Source organism: Muntiacus reevesi, chromosome 10 (assembly GCF_963930625.1).
Source record: "Muntiacus reevesi chromosome 10, mMunRee1.1, whole genome shotgun sequence".
Taxonomy (NCBI): domain Eukaryota; kingdom Metazoa; phylum Chordata; class Mammalia; order Artiodactyla; family Cervidae; genus Muntiacus; species Muntiacus reevesi.
Genome location: NC_089258.1, coordinates 8,053,063 through 8,059,062, shown reverse-complemented (window position 1 = coordinate 8,059,062; position 6,000 = coordinate 8,053,063). Strand labels below are relative to the sequence as shown.

Genomic DNA, 6,000 nt, shown 5'->3' with positions numbered 1-6,000 from the left:
ACCTACCTTAGGTACAGACTTAAAAACCCAGGCTTCTGAGAATTTCTCCAGTGTATTTTCTATCCCATTAAAATGCTCTCACTTCAGTCCAGCCAAGAGCACTTAAACAAAAGCTAGTGAAAGGGGTGGTGATGTGAAATTAGTTTCAATTTCTCAGTCAGGCTGGGTAGAAAAAGGTGGTGGTGATATCCCTCAGGAGAGATTATTTTCAGAGGATAATTCTATTGCATTCAGGTGGTAGGAACTATAATCAGAGCGGATTTAGGACTTTATGCCCTTATTTTCCCCCTTATTTTAAGTCTTATGTAGGACTTCTTCCTTGATAAAGGATAATTTGGTGAAAGCACCCAGTGCAGTATGCCTGGAATAGAAAAACAGACATTTTAAAATATAATAACAAGAGAAAATTGAGGCCTGGAGAGGTAACATAGCTTGTACAAGCTAACACATGTCTCTGGTTTCTCTTTTCTTAAAAGTTAATCTTCAGTTAAAACCAGTACTTTCTCCATGTAGAAAATGAAAACATTACAGATTAGATTATAGTCTCTTTCGACTAGCACTCTCAGTCAGCTCTTCCCACTTCTCAGAGACAGATGTTATCAGGTTTGTCCACATCCTTTTGGAAGAGCTTTCTTGGGCTCTTTCCATTGTCTTTGCCTCTCCAGGGTGGTTTTGTCTTTGACTCTCCCACACATTTCTATACAGCAGAAATACAAAAAGGAGGAAGACTGAATCACCCAGACACAACCTTAGCTCCGTGTCAAAAGAGAGATAAGACACATCTACACATGAATGGTCATGATAATAAGTTCTGTTTGTTAAATGCACAGCCTGAGCATTCTTTGATCAATTCAGATGAATAACAAAGGCTTCCCTGGAACTGAGTGGGACAAGGTTTCAAGTGTTTTTCAAGTAATTTAATCTACAACTAAGAAAGGCAATGTCAAAGAAGGCTCAAACTACCATACAATTGCACTCATCTCACATGCTAGCAAAGTAATGTTCAAAATTCTCCAAGCCAGGCTTCAACAGTACTTGAACCGTGAACTTCCAGATGTTCAAGCTGGATTTAGAAAAGGCAGAGGAACCAGAGATCAAATTGTCAACATCCACTGGATCATCAAAAAAGCAAAGGAGTTCCAGAAAAACATCTGCTTTACTGTCTATGCTAAAGTCTTTGACTGTGTGGATCACAACAAACTCCGGAAAAATTTTCAAGGGATCGGAATACCAGACCACCTTACCTGCCTCCTGAGAAATCTGTTTGCACATCAAGAAGCAACAGTTAGAACTGGACATGGAACAACAGACTGGTTCCAAATCGGGAAAGGAGCATGTCAGGCTGTATATTGTCACCCTGCTTATTTAACTTATATGCAGAGTACATCATGAGAAATGCTGGACTGGATGAAGCATAAGCTGTAATCAAGATTGCCAGGAGAAATATCAATAACCTCAGATATGCAGATGATACCACCCTTATGGCAGGAAGTGAAGAGGAACTAAAAAGCCTCTTGATGGAAGTGAAAGAAGACAGTGAAAAAGCTAGCTTAAAAGTCAACATTCAAAAAACTAAGATCTTGGTCCCATCACTTCATGGCAAATAGATGGGGAAACAATGGAAGCAGTGACAGATTTTATTTTGGGGGGCTCCAAAATCACTGCAGAGAGTGACTGCAGCCATGAAATTAAAACATGCTTGTTTCTTGGAAGAAAAGCTATGATCAGCCTAGACAGCATATTAAAAAGCAGAGACATTACTTTGCCAACAAAGGTCTGTCTAGTCAAAGCTATGGTTTTTCCAGTAGTCATGTATGGATGTGAGTTGGACTATAAAGAAAGCTGAGCACCAAAGAATTGATGCTTTTGAACTGTGGTGTTGGAGAAGATTGGAGAGTCCTTTGGACTGCAAGGAGATCCAACCAGTCCATCCTAAAGGAGACCAGTCCTGAATATCCATTGGAAGGACTGATGCTGAAGCTGAAACTCCACTACTTTGGCCACCTGATGTGAAGAACTGACTCACTGGAAAAGTCCCTGATGCTGGGCAAGATTGAAAGCAGGAGGAGAAGGGAAGAACAGAGGATGACATGGTTGGACGGCATCACTGATTCAATGGACACCAGTTTGAGTAAGCGCCGGGAGTTGGTGATGGACAGGGAAGCCTGGCGTGCAGCAGTCCATGGGGTTGCAAAGAGTCGAACACGAATGAACAACTGAACTGAACCGAGTCTATTAGTAATTAGCAAGTTAGTAATCAGCATAGCATCCTACGCAAATATCACTTTATGCTTAACTCCCTTTTCACCTTTATTAAACCTGTTGTGTCTGAAGGGTATATACAAGGTGTGACTATGATTACTAATATTTATTGAGGGATTGCGTGCATGCTAAATTGCTTCAGTCCTGTCCGACTCTTACTACTCTGTGCCAAAGTGCTACTTCACATAATCGCATTTAATTTCACAAGCAGGTGAAATGTTGTCACAAAGTAATGCTCGAATTGCGGCGAGGCCTGCTGGGCTCCAAACTCCGTGTGTCTAACCAGTTTCGGATATGCCTGTGAGGATCCAATAGGCCAGTAAAAGAGAAAAGACTAAAAAACACTGTGCCGTAATTATGACCCACTATTCTTTACGCTTAATTCTTGGAGTTAAAACAGGTGAGGTCACTTTGAGAGGCAGGTTATTCAGTTTGGAAATAGAAAATTTGGATTTGGGCCAGTTCAGCTGGGAAACTGAATTCTTGCTCTACGCTTAAAACCGGGACAATTTCTGCCTCAAAGGGTTGAGTCTATGACTTAATAAAGAAGTTGTATGACGACCGACAAGAGTAGGCTTTTCAACAAATTGTAGTCTTTTCAGGCTGAAGAGGCTTGGGAATGCAGAATTCAAGCCCTCATTGAACAGGGCAGATGCTGCGAGGTCCGCCCGCCCCGTGGAGGTGCTTCCTGAATCCCGCCGGGCTCAGCGGCTACCTCGGCGAGCCGTTGGCATTTTCCCGCGCAGGGAACGGGGCGGAGCGCGAGCCCGGGAACGTGGTCGCAGAACCCCACGCCTCGCCGGAACTACATCTCCCAGGAGGAGGGATGCTCAGCCACCCGGCAGGCGGCGCCCACTGTTATTAGTCTCAGGTGATAGCCCTCCACTTTCCGCCTCGGCCTTCCCTCGGACCGAAGTCAGAGGCGCACCATCTAACGAACCCAGGAGGGAAGGATGTGGTGGTGGGTGCCTGACGTTTGGGAGTCGCAGTCCCCTCGCCCAAGGTTTGGGAGCCTGGGTTTGTCTTGAGTGGTCGGACCACACCACGTGATGACGGAAAGGCGGCCGTAGGCAGGGGAGCGACCTGAGGTGCCTTGTGAGGTCATCACACAGCGACGACGAGCTGTTCTTGGGCATCCTGGACGCGGTGGGTAGTACGTCTCTGAGAACTCCGAGTTCGAGAAACTCCATAAAATCTCCCTCGTTGACTCCATCTGCGTGCCCTTCCCTGACCCGCAGCTGTTGGCCTCTTGGGGTGTGAGTCGGGGGTGGTGGCTACAGGAAACAACGCGCTCAGTAGGCGGGCTGATGAGCCGCGCGGCTAGCTACGTGTGTTGGCTCCTCCTTCAGCCGTGACGCGGGGGTCACGTGACGGGCCGGGCCGACTCTGCCGCCGCCGCCGCTTTGTAAGAGGCACATTGGCAGGTAACGAGCGGCGGCGGCGGCGGCGGCGGCGGGTCCCGGGTCCAGCGAGAGCGGCAGCGGTAATTGGCACCTTCTCTCTCTCCTTCCCCGTTCCAGCTCCTTGAGCGCTACAGCTTGCGCTTAGTAGACGTGGGTTCAGCTCTTCTTTCCTCCAGAGCCCTTTCTACTGCCCGAGCGTCCACCCTGAGGTTGGGCCGAGCTACCCTCGCCGGCTTCGTGCGTCCTTAGTTCGTCCAGGCCTGGGTGCTGTCCTTCCTCTCCGCCGCTGTTTGTCCGGCGCCCCTTTCTGCCTACCCCTTCCTAGTCAGCCCAGCCCCACCCAGCCCCAGGGGGCGCCTACCCCTCCCCCCTTCGGGTTTCTGTCCTGGAGGGTGTGGTTTTCTCACACCGTTGTCCCTTCCTGCCTGTCCGCTCGAGCTCCCGCGCCTCGCTGTCGCTGACCACCTTTCCGCGTTCACGCCTGTCGCTAGTCCTGGAACTGGACATCTCAGAGCCCAACTTCTGCACACACTCGGCTTTCTCGGCAGCCCGGAGGCATAGTTCAGTTCTACTTCTCTTCCTCACTCTGGAAGGCTTTGGTGCCAGACTCTCGGGATACCGTTCTCCTCCTCGGTCCTAGTTCCTGTAGGCTGGCTGTGTCACGGTTGTTCTTTAGTGTAGGTTTGAGAGGGGGTTTGTAAACTTAAAGCGCTCTCTTATTTTATTCCAAATGTTATTCTTTTCCTTGGTGCATTGCATCTCAGTTCTCTTTGCCGCTGAATCACTTTTCCCACTCGGCATTCCCACCTTTTCCCCTGGGTTTTCAATCTAATTAGTTGTCCAGGTATCTCAGGTACTATCACTGTTCTCACCGCTCTAGTCTCTTCCTTGTTATCTCTAGGAGTTAGTTGATTCCATCATCATTCTTGTTATTTCCTCTTTGACCTAATCCTGTAGTTTACTTCCACCTCTGTTGGATATTGTTTCTGCGTGTATTCAAGGTGTCTCCGCCAGTATTTAGCCTTACTGTGTTCTGCCCTTGTGTGCCGTTAACAATTGAGAACTTTTAAAGGTCTCCACAGGATACCTAAAGATCATCTTTTATTTGAAGGGCATATAATTCACTTTTTGAGTGAACCCAATTGCTATATATTTTCTCTTTGATTATAATAATACTTTTAAAATCAAAGGTGTGTCAGTAGTTAGTGTGTTCCTCACTTTTCCACTATGAGTTGTACATTCATAATTTTTAGTTGTAGTTTAGTTTGTCTAATAAAAGTGGAAGGAAGGTGAGTGTAATCCTAAGGATTGGGTGACTCTTGGGGTGGGATCTGTCTCAGGAAAGGGAATATATTTGCTGGAGATGAAGGGTCTTCCCGTACCCCAGCATCTCTTACTTGCAGAGCCCTTGGTTAAGACTGCCCTCTCATTGCGGTGGCACCTTCACTTATCGAGGCAAAAGTGATTAGTTTTTCCCAAACTACTTTTCTGCTTGCTTCTAGTGTGTTCCTCCTGAGTTTGTCTCCTTAAGGCTAGTTGGCATGTGTGGTGAGATTTTTTCCCTCCACTCCTGTCCTCCTTGTTTCCCACAGCTCTGATTTCCTCCGTCTGCTTCCTTGTTTCTGACCTTCAGTAATTAAGAAAACGATTGAAAGAAGGGAGGTTTTTGTTATGATTGAAATATTTGACTGGAAGTGGTGGCATGGGAATGAGGCCATGGGAAAGGCTTGTGGTAATTGCCCCTGCTGCCTGTTTCCTGCCGCTCTGGTTTCCTCTGGCCTCTCTCTATACATGGGCTGGACCAGCAGTCTCAGAGAGCGCTGCCTTTGGAGCTGGGCTAGAACAACGGTCACTCCTCTGCTTCCCTTTCCTGGTAACCGGTCAGCCTGTGCAGTGCTCACCAGTGGTGTCTCTTGGTATTAGCCTGGGTGACTTTTATTGTTTGGTGAGACATGGTAGGAGAACCAGGAGGAGAATGGGTTTATTTCATTATTTGTGTTTTGACAGAAACTGGTTGCTATCTCTGCTCCCATGAGTATAAACTGCATATAGAGAGTATAAACCAGTCTTGAAGGTTTGAACTGGTCTGAAGAGAAGCCTTTACTTTTGAAGTGTTGACTCCCCAGTCCTCTTTAAAAATGAACACTTACTGTTAGATTTTGTTACTGTCATAAGAAACTTTTTGGGGTGTGTGTGTAAGTGCATTTTAAAGGATTAATGCCTGCTCAGAAGAAGTGGTCTGCACGAATTCACAGATTGCGAAGTTCCTTTGCTTTTATTATTTTTTAAAGTTTATTTTATTTATTTGGTTTTGATGGGTCTTTGTTGCTGCATG

General features: G+C 46.6%; 1 protein-coding gene across 4 annotated transcripts in view; it reads left to right on the top strand.

Moving 5' to 3' along the window:
- The first annotated feature begins 3,387 nt into the window (after positions 1-3,387).
- UBAP2 (ubiquitin associated protein 2) overlaps positions 3,388-6,000 on the top strand; it is a 113,059-nt gene continuing 110,446 nt past the window's right edge. For 3 of the 4 annotated variants that reach the window (XM_065901577.1, XM_065901576.1, XM_065901572.1), the window contains exon 1: positions 3,618-3,745. The gene's annotated coding sequence lies outside the window, so the exon portion shown is untranslated. Of the gene's footprint in view, positions 3,409-3,617; positions 3,746-6,000 lie in introns of those variants that run through there. The other variant, XM_065901575.1, reaches the window with a different exon arrangement.